This window comes from Rhea americana, unplaced genomic scaffold, assembly GCF_003343005.1.
Source record: "Rhea americana isolate MKP2758 unplaced genomic scaffold, rheAme1 scaffold_77, whole genome shotgun sequence".
In the NCBI taxonomy this organism is placed as follows: Eukaryota; Metazoa; Chordata; class Aves; order Rheiformes; family Rheidae; genus Rhea; species Rhea americana.
In genome coordinates this window covers 385,399-401,249 of record NW_028186945.1, presented here as the reverse complement: position 1 = coordinate 401,249, position 15,851 = coordinate 385,399, and positions in this window count along the sequence as shown.

The following is a 15,851-nucleotide window of genomic DNA, read 5'->3' as shown; positions in this document are numbered from 1 at the left end:
ATGAAACCCAGCTCTGTCACTTAATGGCTACTTTTTCTTTTTTTTTTTTTTTTTTCCATTATCTGCACTCAGCAAGTTCTGTGGTAAATTTGAGCATAAAAGTACTGTTTTTCTTATAGACGCTTTGCCGCACAAGATGTTCCTACTTTGGTATCTAAGATGAAATGTGGGGGGCAGCGCTGTTACTTTTTAACTCCACTATAAATAAAAATTTGGAAGAAGCTAACTTCGTGGGAATTCTGCATAGAGCTGCTCTTACAGAGGTGCCTTGCATGAGTGTGGGTGGTCTGCATTAAAGTACCAGGGCAAATAGGCAGGAGGTYGGCTGCCAGCATTGCCAGGAATTACCTGGCACTTGCAGTCTAAAAATCCTTGGCATAACCAGCAGGCTGCAGGGAGCAGGGCAGAGCTCAGCTTTGTTTCTGTGCTGAGCACTGTTCGCTTCCTTCAGCTGCACTGTGGCACCACAAGCCTGGGGCAAACTTATAAAAGAACCTAAATCTGGCCCTGATAAACCTTCGAACGTACTTGAACCGAGGCAAAAAAGAGTGTCATTTGTGTTCAGAGGGTTGGAGGACAAGACAAACGTGGGATAGCTGGGGATGATAAGGTCAGGTGATTACCACTGCAACTAGCAATTATTTTCAAATCGTGGGGAAGTTCCCTATCTTTACTTCTTTGCAGCCTTCAGGTTTCTGGAAGTATGTAAGCAGGTCACAATCTTTCAAAATAATTCTGGAGCTGAAAAGTTAAGTTCTCGCAAGTTCTAATGTCCATGTTATGCTTGTCTGTGACGTTCCTCTCCAGTYGTGCCTTGGCCTTCAGCATGCTCAGCACAAACCTCTGCTGGTTGCTACACCAAGCATTTACTCTGCTTTTTTACCCCATCCTGCCAAAAATGGCCAGAAACACTCAGCGCTCYCAGAATTAGAGCAGAGCTAAACTGCCGTAGTCCAGCAACAGCTACCTTGCTTAGTCCTAACATTCACTGGAAACAAAATAAAACCACAGTGCCCTCTCTACTCAGGCACAGCTTTGATTGCTTGTCCACATACGTATGCAGCTAAATACGGACACTCATTATCACCTATTTACTGATAGCAGTGAGTGCCTCTTGTCTTCGAAACCTGCATGATTTAGGCTCTGTTGCCAGTTCAGACAAGTGACCTAACCRGAATACTTTGCACTTTCCAAACCACCTGATGTCTACTGACTGCTGAGATTTCCGTGGAGGAGAGATTAGCCCTAGCCTTGTCCCRCTGGGATGCAGCTGTGTTCCCGTGTTGGTGCTCTCCCAACTCAGCCACATTACAGATGCATCAGTGCATGCTCGGGCTCAGCGCTGGTACATTGCTGCCTCAGGCGGTAGCGTCAGAGCCTTGGAGCTRCCTGCTGTACTGCCCTGACTGGTCACTGAAAGAGCGGGAAGACCCGACCTAGGGAGACCATGTAGCCATGGATCATGTTCCAGTGTGGTTCCTGCTATGGCCAAAAACTCATCTTATAAAGGTGAGGTCTAGAGCAAAGCAGCTGGGCTGTATTTCCTTGCTGTGTCCTTGGCTTGCTGTGTGCTCTTGGGCACGCCGTGTACCCGTGTGCTGCCTTAGCTTCCCTTTCTGCGTGACACAATGCTCAGCACGTGCAAACGCTGTGGACTTTCATTCAACAGYATTTAAGTGCTCAGAGAGCCCTCATACTTTCCAAAGTGTTGAAGAGCTGCTACGTACTGCCAAGAGACCTTCCCATACTGGAGCCCACAACAAGCAGGCACCAGGCTGAGGTTTTCTCTCCTCTGAAAGAAAAGGTGTAACGCAGAGCAAGACTCCAATGGCTTATTAATACACTAGGAATTACGGTCTGAAAGAGAAAGACTTGGAAATGATGTTTCTCATGTATGAATGAAGGCTAATCGTAATAAGGACAACACAAAGAAAAAGTGGGTTGTATGRTCTGCTAACCTCACTGTAATGCTGGTGTTACGGTTCTGCATGAACCATCTGGGTTTGTACCTCCCTGTAAAGAACCAAGGACAACGCGTTTCTGTCCCGTTTCCTCTTAATACGGGTATGACCACAGCTTCCCCCGCCTGCTGGGAGAAGCTCTTATTCAAAGGTCTGGTTCAGCGTCCATGTTCTGGCTCTGAATGGGTATATGTCTCCGAATAAAGCCTGAGAAAGCGCTATATACCAGTGCCTGCTGGCCTGAATTCACATCTCAAATCACAGCTCAAGTTCTCGGTCATTTCAACGTTACGGAAACCAAACCATTCATCAGGACCTTGTTTCAGAAACGGAATGAACACCGCTGCGCTGGTGCCGCGAGGGAGGCCGTTCCCTCCCCGAGCGGGGGAACCGGCCAGCCTGGAGCGCTGGCGCCTGTAACCACGGAGCAGGATTGCCAGCGCCTGCCGAAGCCCAAAGCCGGGACCAAACAGAAACGAGCTGCCGCGGCTGCGGGAGCCGCCGGTGGGCCAGCTGCCTGCGCCCAGCCGTGGTCGCGTCGCCCCGCACGTCGCCCCGGCTCCCCGCTCGGGCTCGGGCCGCCCTGGGGCCAGCCGCTCTCTGCGAGCCCGAGCCGGTGGCCCCACGGCGAGCGTGACCGAGGGAAAGGCAAACTCCTGCCGGAGAGCGGGAAGGGCAAAAGCCTCGCAGGTCAGCGGCGTGCCCTGAGCCTCTAACCTTGAAACGTGGGTTCCAAAAAACTTCACTTCGTGACGCACCGTGTTTGCCATCATCCTTTTAGCGAGTCTCGTCTTCGTACACGGGCATCAGCTTGCGGTGGAACACGGGGCCGCAGCGTCCTTCCTGTTCCGCGGTCCTGAGAGGAGCCTTGTTATTCCCCAGGATTTCTGGAAGGGGGCACTCTGGCACCAGGATTGCCGGCAGTGAGCTGCTGTCTGCACGCAGGGCTTTTTTCCTGCTAATGTTTGCTCCTCAGCCCAAAAGGAGAGCTGTTAGGAAAAATAAACAGTTTATTTCCAGCTTTGAGACAGAGACATTAGAGGAGAAGGATAAACCTCAGCTCGAGGGACAAAGATAATGTAGCAGTGAATTTACTGAAATATCAGGGCGAATGGGAATGACATAACGAAATAATCGGAAGGGGAAAGGAAAAGAAAGTAACACAGATGATAAAAAATTAAAATGGCAAACACAGCACGACAAGGAGCAATTACCCCAGGCTGGAAGAAAAGGAAACGTACAGCGCAGGGGTATACTGAGAGTAGCAGAAGAGCGGAGCTCGAAATGAAACCAATAAAACAAAAATATAATTAAGAGCAATTCAAGGCACCCAGATGCACCCGGAGTTCAGCTCTGACGCCAAACACTGCCCAGAAGCGCTCCCAGCTGCTCAGCGGCGCACAGCCCCGCTCCTCCCCTTGCCCCCGGCATTTCTTGAGGCGTGAGAAAGAGCGCGGACCTGCCCCAATGCTCCCTCCCAGCTGGGGCCTGGCACTAATAATACCTGATACCCTTCACTTCGCTTCTTTGTTGTTGTTGTTACGGTTTTAGCTGCATTACTATCTGCCTCTTTTTGGTGTTTCTTTTCTTTTCCTCCTAAACTAGGACTCACAATTTAACTTTCTCTTGTTTAAACACAGAGATTCTCCTCTGCCCTGCACATGCACATGCACGTGGGCATACACACACATATGCATGCGCGCGCACACACACACACACACTGTAATGTGATTCCAGGAGTTGGCACTTGATGGAGAGCATCAGTTGCAGACAAGACATTGCAGTGGTAGCAGCTCTTAAATTCCCCAGGGGCTGATGTTTTCCCTGCAAGATGAAACCATCCGAGTAGAATCACATGGCCTTGCTATCACTGCAGGGAGACACAGCATGAGGAGCCCAGCAAGAGAGAGTTGGAAGAAAGCAAAGACAGGGAATAGACACCGAGGGAAGGAACTGATTTTTTTTTTCCCTTCACCCTCTTTTTTTAATTAGCAGAAAGTGTAGTCTGTCATGCTAGAAATGGCTTGTGTTTGTTAATCACAGCTCATTTGGTTGTGTAGGAAGACATAAACAGAGCTTCAAACATGACTGATCAGAGCTGCAGAGCCAGCCCTATGTGTTATTTTCGCTGCTCCCATGAACTCCTTACACACTGGTGTGCAACTCTTACTCCAGAGTGTGCTGCTCCATCTCCCTCGGGCTCATTTTTGTCCTTCTGTGATAGGACTGTAGGTAATTGAAAAGATGAGCTCAGTTGTACTGCTTCAGGCCTCAAGTCTCAGCTGTGTTGTCTCATACCCAGCAGTACTTCTCATCCTTGCTAAAGTAACTACATCTTGTCTTCTGCTGCTTATGTTGTTTCTGCTCTACCCACTTGCTGTTCAAAGAGCAGGGACCTCTGCCCTGATCTTCTAGTGCTTCTGGTCATCTATCCACTCTTCCCTGAGCAGCTATGCATAGCCCACTGCTCACCTGCCTGCTGAAAACCCCTTGGTGTCCTGCTGGCAGGTGTGCAGCCGGCCTCAAAGCTGTCCCCCCACCATCCCTGCTGTGTCCTGCCTGTCTGGCCACCTCACCCAGTTCATGATGTCTGACTCAGGGCTGCTGGAGCTTTCTCCCTCCTACTCTCACTTGTCTACTTGTTGCTGCCCATACCACCAACCCCACAACACAGGCAAAGTTAGCAACAGAGGCAAAATTCATGTTTGCACTGAAGCCCAGTATAACAGCAACAAATGGTATTTTATTAAAGACAAGTGACTGAGGTTGGGAAGAGAGTTAAGGGGTGACTTATCATAAGACCAAGAAATCCAGGACACCAAGAATGGAGCAGTATATGTTTGACAGCTCTGTGATGCCAGAGACTCAGCTGTTTCAAGTACTATTTTTATGTTGAATCAAGAGTTTGAATTTCTTCAGTTTCTCTAACTATTGACTCAACACCAGACCAGATGATCTACTAAGGATTCAGGAACAAGTTGTACTAGGGATCTTTGAGGTTATCTGTTCAAGCAGGAGGGCAAGAGTCCCATTTTGCTGAATTTAACTCATGCCAAGACAATATCTCTGGATGCTGGCAAACTTTTAAAGGAATTTTTTAAGTGGTTCCTCAGGACAACTCTTGCATCTAAATTCTTCAAACTATATTGATCTTTTGCTGCAGGGGAAACCCAGTTTACTTTCCTTTTTACTTGCATATAATCCTAATTCGTCTTGTAGATGAATAGTAGGAGCAGATAAGAAAGTCTCTACTCTAAACCCTGTGACTCCAGCATTGTCCCTTGGGCCTGATCTGCAGTTCAAAGATGGCTTCCATGGCAATACACTATATGTCTGATGCAGAGCTGTTCTGGTGTTGGTACTGCTGGATAGCTGGAGCCTTCAGCTGCAGAAAAAAATAAGCCAAGAGGGGCTTTCAAAGCAGAACTCTTTGAGACCCTGCTATACCTTCTGCTTACCTTCACCCCATACACTGAGACCTGCTGCAAAGATGTCCTGCCACAGAATTACTACCTCTACCTATGGATCTCTGTGGTACATCTCCTGAGGCTCTTAGCCACCCAAAGATTTTTGGTGTGTGCATCATAAAGTCAAGAAGTTTAACCCTCACCTTCCCACCCTAAGACATTCAGAGTGTAATTTCTGTTTACATATAAAGATGACTCAGAAGCTCCAAAATGATTCACAAAGATTTGAAAAGCTTGTATTTACCTAATTTGATCTAAACTGGCACAGTCACCTCACCCCACCTTCCAAAGCTGGTTTATCCAGGCTGCAGATGAACTGTGCCATGGATGAAGAGATACAGCATAGGTCCTGTGCAGAACAGCTCTGCCTACTTTTACTTCCTAATAGTGGCAACAGTGTTTCTAGGGCTGACTCAGGTCCAGAATAATACAACCTCTACTGCCACGCTCCTCTGCTGCATCTCACACCCCCATGCCATCCCTTGCATTTGCAATGGGGTAAACCCCAGTACAGTTGATCACCTTTCATACCTCCGCTGACATGCAGCAATGCTCTTAAAAACCAGAGATATCCAGGAAACTAGAGACCCTTGTCCCTGAGCCATTTATGGTTAACCTGATTTCTTTGCATTCAGCCCAGCTTTAACAATCACAGACTGAGGGGGTCACTAGGAGACTATTTTCAGTGCAGCGGAACAGGGGGTGAGCAAGGGCCCTCTGCAGATAAGAGGTCAGCGGTGATAGGGCTGGGAATGCAGTAACCAGACGCTGTAAAGGGCCTGTCAGCAATGAACTGTTGGACTCAAACAGTCTGGTGTTTAGTGACTGAATCTCAGGGCTTTGGCCAATGAGGCACGCTCAGTTTGTGAGACTGACTGACACAAATCCAGCTGTGGGGTGGGTGCATGGCAGTGCATCCACTTCAGCAGCACACTGTGGTACAGTGGTGTGTCCTGAGTTTCAGCAGTAACCTGTGGGGTGTTAATGCCTCTGGCCTGTGAGCACCAGTATGATTGGGCTGGGTGGGTCTCTCTGTGGCTTAGCCATTTGTCTCTTGAGTGAGCACAAGAAGATAGTAAAAAATCTCAGACACCATCTGCAGACCACACTCCATGGCAGCATGGACACTCCACTGCTGTAAGCCTGCACTGCAGACTGCAAAGTGTTGGCTTCCTGCTTGAGGTGAACACTGGAGCTCTAAGAATTGGCTTAGTCTTACCAGGATAGCTATGTGATTCTGCTAAGCCAGTTGCATTGCTTTGCTGCAGGTGGTGAATGAAGGCATGCATCTAGCCAGACACAACATTTTCAGTGTCTCTCAGAAGAAGATGAGGAAGGAACTGAATAGGCTTTGGTCGTAAAGTTGCTATTTCTCATTCACTGTCAGACCTGGGCCCACAAGAAAAGGTTTGACTGGGAAGCAACCATTGGCTGACTGATGGAGTAAGACACACAAGGCAGCCTTCACACAGACCTTTGCCAACTTTACCCCTCTCTACTGAGGTGGGTATGTCACTGTGGTCACTAGTGTCTACTCAAGCCTAAAGAAGCATCTTTGTCTCTTCAAACCTGGTAATGCCTAGCTACCACCGGTGTGTGGCCAGTGAGGGCAGCATCACAAAGTAAGCAGCAGGAGCTCTTATCTGGCATTAGAAAGAAAGGTATCTAAATTCATACTCATTGCAGATTGCGTACTCATTGCAGAGAAGTCATCAAAGGTTTTGCATGTGCGGGTTTTCCAGCTGTGCTGCTCTGATTCACAGCATATCTTCATTCTAGGCCTGGCAGAGATTTTTCATCAACCAGGGAGATTTTTTTCTCTGTCATCCTGAAGCCATGGTGGACTACCTCAGACATTTCATTGTCCTCAGTAATAGATGGCCATGCCAAGGAGATGATGCTTGGTTATTTAGCAATATGTGTCTGTGGCAATATAGTTCTACAAGATCAAGAATTTCTGCCATACACTTTTCATCAGTGTAATACAAAGAAAGACCAAATCAATCAAATCTAATAATGATTATTGCCTCTAATTTTTGATCAACCAAAACAATGCCAAGGACAAATTTTTTAAGAGCCCTTGCTTATGGCAAAGCAGCGCTAACTCTTTTTTTTTTTTTTTTTTTTGGCTGCTGCTCTCATTAATTAACATAATTTGTACTTCCATTGTGATGAGAAGCACTTAAGAAGGATGCCAAACATAGATATAAAAATTAACAGTGAAGATCAAGCCAAAAGATGCTGTCTGGGAGGCACAACTAAGCTTTCCCACACTGTCACTTTATTGCATTCCTTTCTTTAGCAAGCCCTTCCCTAAGGAGATTATAAATCGCTCAGAGAGTAAACCTTACTGTTGAGACTCTTAATGTGAATAAAGATTGCTGGACCATACCCCTGGCCTTCTTACCTATTTGCAGAATATCTAGAACACTTTGGGAGTTGGGGTAAAATAAGAAAAAAAAAACACGGTTCAGTTTTAAAGTTCATCAAAGGTAAACTACCTTTCTGAACCATTTGAAACCATAAAATTATGCAAGAATAATATTTAGATGCAGTTGAAAAAAATCCGAATCACTCTTCAGATTCCAAGGTCTACCACTTAGATGCCCCACATCCTTCAAAACCACCACACAGCTGCATGGGCCCATAGATCACATGCCCTTAGCATATCCTACAGCTAATAGTTTGAACCTTTGGAGGTGTAGTTCCTCCACGAAGCCCTCTTTTTCTAAACATCCCTGGCAGTCCTTGAAACATTGGGGTGTGGCACTTCTAAGTAATGTAAACTCACATCAGCCTTATCAAGAAGGAATGTGAATAACAAATTTAGTATGAGGCTCAAAGACTTAAAGCAACTTCTTAGCCTCCTCTTCATCTTCCCTTATCCATTCCACAAGCTTATACCTTCACCCTTTCAGTCCAAAAGCCTTAGAACTAAATTATGTGCATTTTATCTGACCTTATTAATGTTTGATAATAAGAATATATCATGGGCTGCAAAAAGTGTAAAGTATTTTGATAATGATTAGGTAATAACTTAATGTAACCTTTAACTGAAGAATTTCCTGCAATCTGGACAGTCATTTACTGTCTCACATTTTCTCTCCATCCCATGTGGAAGCCTTCCCATCAAATAAGCACTGAGCTAATCCTACACCCTAGTAAGAGGAAAAGGGCTTCTCCTTTACTTTTAGGCTCTTGCCAGGTATCGTTGAGATCTCTTTTCCTCCAGCAGATATCAAGAATCAAAAGTTATTGGTGGAAAAGTTCAAAAGGGCAGAGATGATACAAAAAAAAAAAAAAAAAGAGAGAGAGAGAAGCACACACACACACAGAGTATGACTGCTTTGTCTGGATAAAAACTGAGATAAAAGTAAAATAATTTTAAATTCATATGGATTTCATTTCCCTTCTTCATTTATCCATAATGCTTATACTCCCTCCATCTTCCTGCTACTTGCAGGGCAGAATTCAATTTGCTGTCGTTTACAGGACTCTAGCAGTGAGCAGAGAACTGTTCTATGCTGTCAACCATTCAGTTACCAGTCAAATGACACTGTATTAATTAAAAAAAGGTTAAAAAAGTGTGGTTAGCATGTATGGAGCAAATGGTGGTGTAAGCAAGGAGTAAGGACTCTGAAGGAAAGAGAATACTCTACTGTAATATTTTGGCATCCTCCAACCCCCTCGTGTTGTCTCACATCACACATGAAGATGCCAATCTCTTAAGGAACCTGATCTTTTCCTGAGCTAAGACAAATAACAACAACATATCCAGGCTCCTGAGTGGCAGCATAAAGAACTCATTCCGAGATCAATCCATAGACTTCATCCTGCCGGCTCTGTCAGCCATCACTTACTATAATAAGTTCATCCTGAACCTAAAACTTCCACTATAAGCATTTCTTCCTCAGCATTTGTGCATGTTTGTTAATGAAACAGCCCAAGAAGTCACAAGCAAAACTTCTGTGGAATTTATATCACTTGACCTGTGGAAACAAAACACTRTTCCACGTGGCTGGTTCCCGGCAGTAAGACGTGCCAGTAAGGCTGAAGCATATTGGGATGGGAGAGCTGGAGGGGTTCAGGATGCTTCTACGTGCTGGAGACATGACACCTGTCACATAGCAGCTGCAGAGCAAGGGCTAGACCCCTTTCTGCCTGGAAAACAAAGGCAACAAAATTATTTCACAATTTCAACAAAACAAAATTATTTCACCATTTCTGTTCCTCTGACAGAACAACATACATTACTTGCAGAACACCTGCATGTGCCAGAAAGAAAGGTTTTGTCTTTCCTGATACTCTAATTCACTGCTTTGTTCTATTAATTTTATTAATAGGTTCAGTCTTTGAATCTTCAGGTGACACTGTTTCATCATGGCAAGTGTTTCACAATAGGAGACATGCAGAACCTAGTAAAGCTTTGTGTGCGCAGCTCTTAAACACCTGCCAGAAAGCTTAGAAGAGCCCAGTAAAGCGAGCTGTGTTTAAACCACCATCCAGAGAAATTCATTTAAATGTGCAAACCTGATTCAAATGATTGTAGGGAGTTTCACTAACAAAGTTATACCCAAAGGATGACATTTACTATGGCACATAAGGAAGAGACCAGGCTGTTCTACACTGCACTTAAAGGTGTTGATGAAACTGTTAAGTGAGGCAGTGTACAAGACTAGTTCTCTAGACAGGAATACTATGCACCTTGGAAGGATACATGGTGCAGTAATGAACACATCCAAAGCACATGAAATGCTGCATGACTGAAGTGATCAGCTGAAGTGGTTCAAAACCTCGTTGATGGAGGAGTTTCAAGTTTTTACAATTCGCCGGTACTTTTCACCACTGACTTAGGCAAAGCTCCTCTATTTAAACTACAGTGTTCCCAGCAAAACTCATGAAATCTGAAGACTGCTGAGAGGAAGCAGAGGGTAAGTCGGAGCAGATCATTTCTAAATCCTRCTTGTCACACAGTCTAGCAAGCTCCTCGTCYTGGGATTTGCCCTACTTTAGGCTAGCTGGAGTTGCCTTCTTCCTGAGACTTGTTGGGTAGTTTTGGCAAAGCAGTTTGGAAGCTTTCAGTTCCCCTCACCTCCATGTTTACTGYGTCAGGAATGTCAGTGATGCTGCCTAGAAGCCAGAGGAGTGGGTGCTGCGTGTCCCCTTTCTCCTGCACAGGCTGGAGTTGTTGACGGCGGAGCTCCCGCAGCAGTCTCTGGCACAGTGCAAAGAGGGCAGCTGAGAAGGCCCAYGAGAGGGAGCCTGACGTGCAGGAGGATTATCTATGAGCTTTGTGAGCTCCCGTGGTTCTAATTCCAGATATCATTTTTGTGTCGCTCCAGCTGGAAGTGTTCATTCCCCTGTTTTTGTGCCCCATGGTACAGTCCCAGGGAAAACTGCAGTGTTATTTCTGAAGAAGAATGCCTGAGTTGCAGAATCAAGGTGGTTGCTGGAAAGAAGTTCTTTTTACCAAGCATTTAATTCAGYTGGAAATACTAATTTCTGTGTAACCCAGTTTGAAACATAGTGTTCCAACCAGCCCAGTGTGGGGTCACAGAGAAAGATCCAAAGGAAGCAGCATAAAAACTTCCTGAGCTTCTCACTGCACGTCTGTGCCTAGAGTCCTCAAGGGGATGAGATCAGCCTGCATCCTGCAGTCCATGTCTAGAGACTGTCATTGCTCATCCCATTACATCTTGGCTGAGGAACCAAGGTGATTCGTTAGATACACGGCATTTCGCAATAGGGCCATCAACCTGTTAGGAAGCATTTAACAAACATTTGTATTGTGAATCCAGATAGGCTGATATTAGGCTGACAAGGAGGTGTTAATGCCATCGGACCTGGAACAGATACCAATGTGGTGATGCTGGGATGCTCCATTTGTCCATCCTGGGTGTTCCTTCCTAGAAAGGGAATGCACTCCGGTCCTCCTGACTGGAGACAAGTGAGACGTGGTATGTTCAGAACAGAAAGTTTAGTTTGTCATCCTGCTCCAGGCTGCAGTGATAGAGGTCAGGGCTGTCTGACAGGTACCCCAGGACAGCCCTGATTACAGAATTCGCATCTACTATCACTTCTTCCATATCTTGACCCTCCCTTTCTCCACCCTACTCTTCTCTCAAATAAACAACCCTTACCTTATTACTTTTCCCCTTTGATCCCAATTTGGCTACATCCGCATCCAAATTTGGCATTTCTGCTAACATTACCTAGGTAATCTTGGCCTTATATGGTATTACTGGCACAGTTACCTAGGCACTGTTGGCTTTTGAAGATTCCACTCCCAAGAAAATTCCCAAAACTCCTTTTCAGTTATCTGTGCAGTCTGATCATTTCTCACACAACTTACTTTCAACCATCTGTGAAATCCATCCATTCCTCATGGCACTGTATGTAACTTTTGTTGGCCTCTCACACTGGTAGCTGTCATGTCTGGGAATTGCTCATGTCATGCCCAGCAGTTTTTCATGTCCTGTACAGTTAGCTTAAAGGCAGGTCAGGGCATGGTCATCTTCCTGGAGCCTTGTAAAAATACATGATTTTCAAGCAGCCTGCGATGTCCACAGCAGATGTGTTCTGCAAGAACCACTGAATGGCCCAAAGAACTCTGAACAGACTCTGACTAAAATCATTCTGGACCTTACAGAAGCTCTGCCAGGAAGCCAGGTGCATCAGGACTCACAGCCAGGCTGCATTTCTCAGCAGGGAGGTTTTAAATGACTAATATTTCCTGGCATCAATATATTGGTACATCTGTCAAAAGAACCATTGGTTATGCTGCATCACTACAAAACAACATTCACAGCATAACCGAGCAATGATTCTATATGAGAAGAACATTTGAACAGCTGAGGTGCAAATACTCTGCCTCAGTATACAGATCCATGGTTTGAACAGGCACCTGAACTAGGCACAAACTACAGATTGGTGTCAGCAGAAAAGTAGGGCTCAGTAACATCCATACTTGTACTTCTTCTGAGTTTTTGCAAAAGCAACAAGAAAACTCTACTACTTCTCACAGAGAATAGAGGTTTGTGTAATTATAGCACTTTTAGACTGAAGATTTCCCTTCTGTATAGAGCACTAGCACACACCCAAAATAGCCAGCTCTCTCACAAACCTTGGCACCTGACCTCCCATCTGAGTGCAAGAGGTACTACCCTTCACTGAGTAAGGAAGTGCCCAGGCATCAGCATGCACGTGAGATGTAAGAGTGAAAGCTAAACGGTCAGCAGGCAAGCCTGCCCGTCTCTGCATCAAATTTGCATCGAGCAGCAGGAGAACGTTTCATCTGCAGTAGACACAGGGCAAAGAGAGATTCCTCCCTTCTTGTGCCAGCTGTTACAGACCTTGAGAGCTGAGAGGGGCTCCCCTGTGGAAGTCAGACCTCTTCTAAGTCTCTTTGGAAGCCCAGAAAAAAGGAAAAACTTCTTCTGTACTTCCTTAGTGAAATCAGAACCTGTGATAGTGGTCCTGAAAATATTACTGGGGTTGGCTGGTGCACAGGTGGAGTAGAAATGTATCACTGCAGCTGTTGGCTCATGATTGGGATTCTGAAACCTGGTTTATTTGTCCAGCCTCTTGTCTAGGCACTTCCTGATTAAGATCCTAATTACTACTTTCCTTCCCACCAAAAAAGAGAGATGATTGTTAGCTGTGTTCTGAAGTTAAAAACTCTGTCATCATCCCCACTTCAGGAAAAAAAATATTGCGTGGGAATAATAGAGTGTGTAGGAGCATTCAAATGTCTGAAGCCAAGACTAAAGGCAAATCAGAGCAGATAAAATGTGACAAGATAGAATTAACACTGGATGATAATTCAGTTCCAGTATCAATTTCTTTAACGGAATTTTGAATAAAAATGAAATTACGAAGAATACCATGACCAGTGCCCTGTGTGGTCGCTGCGTACCCCTTCCATACTGAATGCAGTTCAGCAGCCAAGTTCCTGTGTCACTGCTGGTGGGTGCCTGCAAAGGCTCACCAGGCTGCACGCCTGCAGGCTGCTAAAGGCTTGTGGTGATCTCACCATGGATGGTCACTTACTTTCACTGCAGGGCAGCATGGGCTCTGAAACAGTCCTTGGCATTAAACGTGAGCCATCAGCCCCAAAAGCGCTTTGATTCCAGGGGGAATCAGAAAAAGTCCTCACCTGTTTTTTGCTGCATGGCTTTTGTGGCATGGATTGGAAATGGATCAGCCCAACTTGGGCTTTTAGCCCTGGGCTGAGTGCAAAGTCATTGTGCAAACACACATTCTGCAGGGAGAAAAATCCTCTCCTGCTCTGGCCAAGCCTGCAAAAGCTTTTCCTTCAGACTTTTTCCCTACAGGGTCTCAGCAACGATATTCACAACTTTCAAATGTCAGCAACAGGATACTTCTGAATGGAGCACACGCAAGCGAATGTGGGATTATAAGAAGCAGATGCTCATTTTAACACTGTCGACTCAAGGCAGAGTGCTCTGCTCTGGGCTTTAGAGAGAGGATTCAGGGGCAGTAGCTCTGTCTTTGTTGTTGCCACTTATTCCCTCCATGCAGACCTTTGTGATCGTCTCTCCAGCTCTATAACTCTTTGCAGGACAAAGTCTGTACTGTTCTGCCCCATCCCACCTCTGCTGTCAGAACGACTTCCAGGGAAAGCTAATGTCTCTGGGGGACATTTCTTTTGTACACGTGCTGCATCCAAATGAAGCAGTGCATGCAGTACTGATGCCAGGACCTGCCTAAGGGAGTGGAGGCCCTGTTTGTCCTGCTATAATGCAAAAATATTGGGTTGAAAAAAGTGGGAGGATACACGAGGAAGAGAGCAGAATTCCCTGCCATTTCTCCTGTCAAGTGCCAGACAGGCATCGTGCTCTTGAGAACTGCCCGGCAAAGAGACACCTTGGGGCCAGGGCCAAGAAGACAAATGGTCTCCACCATCCTGCAGGAGAGGCACTGACCCAGCAGTGGCACAGAAACTCACCCTCTCCTGACAYGACTGAACTCCRGAAGAGAATGGTGGTTAGGACGGAGGTGATCTGAGGGTGATGGAGCAAGCTGACTCAGACTGAATGGAAAAGGACYTTGGTGACTGTCCAGGCAGATCYGGAGAGCGGCYRCCYCTCTGTGAGACCCRCCTGTRMCACAGTAGAGCCTCCCTGGGAGCTYTGTCCTGCAGARGAGCCTYGGGGCCAGCCCCAGCACTGGGGGACAGAGAGCAGCAAGCCCAGTTTGGGAAGACTGAGATGCCAGCGGTTTTGGTGTGCTCTCTGGGACTCAGGAGGCAAAACTGAAGTCCTTCCACCTCCACAGTTCCCCAGCACTGAGACAGAAGTCTGAGCCTCCAAGGACAACCAGATGCATCGCACAAGGAATCAGAGCATCTCAGCACCCAGGTGAAGCTGATTTCTCATCTCTTTGTGCTCCATCTCTTCTCAAACACAGGGATGCTGGCTGCCTCCCACCATAGGCACCTAGTAAGAAGAYGACCATAAATAGTATTTGTCATCCTGAGACASRCTCTTGGATCTGGTGGTGAGCTTTCTGATTCCCTCTCRCTGTTTTTCCAGCTGTGGCAGCTTGGACACCTCTGCTTAGCTCCTCCTGCTGGAGCTTGGGATCTCAGCCTTCGTGCCTGGCTGCAAATGGGGCAGCCRGTCTCTGCTGGCTTCCCTCAGCCAAGCTGTCGRCAGGCACAGGTGCTTGGCAGTGTGTAGTGTGACACTCATTAGCTACCYGCTGTGTCGCTCTGCTGTCCCTGTGGCCAAGCAGGTCAAGGTGGCATTTCCCTTCAGAGGAGCCCTGTGGGACTGTCTGCCCTGGCTTTTCTGAGCACTGCAGCAAAGCCATNTCCCTGTGGCCAAGCAGGTCAAGGTGGCATTTCCCTTCAGAGGAGCCCTGTGGGACTGTCTGCCCTGGCTTTTCTGAGCACTGCAGCAAAGCCATAAATGGATCAAGGCCCCAGCTCGCAGGAATCAGCACTGTGCTGCTGAGGTCTGTTGTGCAGTGTCAGTTCATGTCAACCCTAAATCTGCCAGGTAAAAGCTTCTGGGCAGTGTGGCAGTTTGACCGGCATTCAGGTAGCCCTCCCTGAGCAAATAGCCAACTACCACATGTCCACATTTCCATCAGCTCCACACAGAAAATGGCCAAGGTTATACCCATCATCACAGCATGGCAAAATGGCACTCAAGGACAGTTCTGGCTCTCCTGACTGAAGGAAACCTGACTGGCTACTGACACACTGAGTGCTTCCCTCAGCTACAGGCACTCTTCACACAACTTGCAGGAGAGCCCCAGCTGCTAAGCTGATGGCAGGCTGTGTCCTGCTCTCTGGGGCCATGCTGCAGAAAGTCAGGCTGCATCTGCATGTGGCCAAGCAGGTCAGGATTCCCCTTTGCCATCAAGAGACCTCGAGGAGCTAATGTTACTCAAAGGA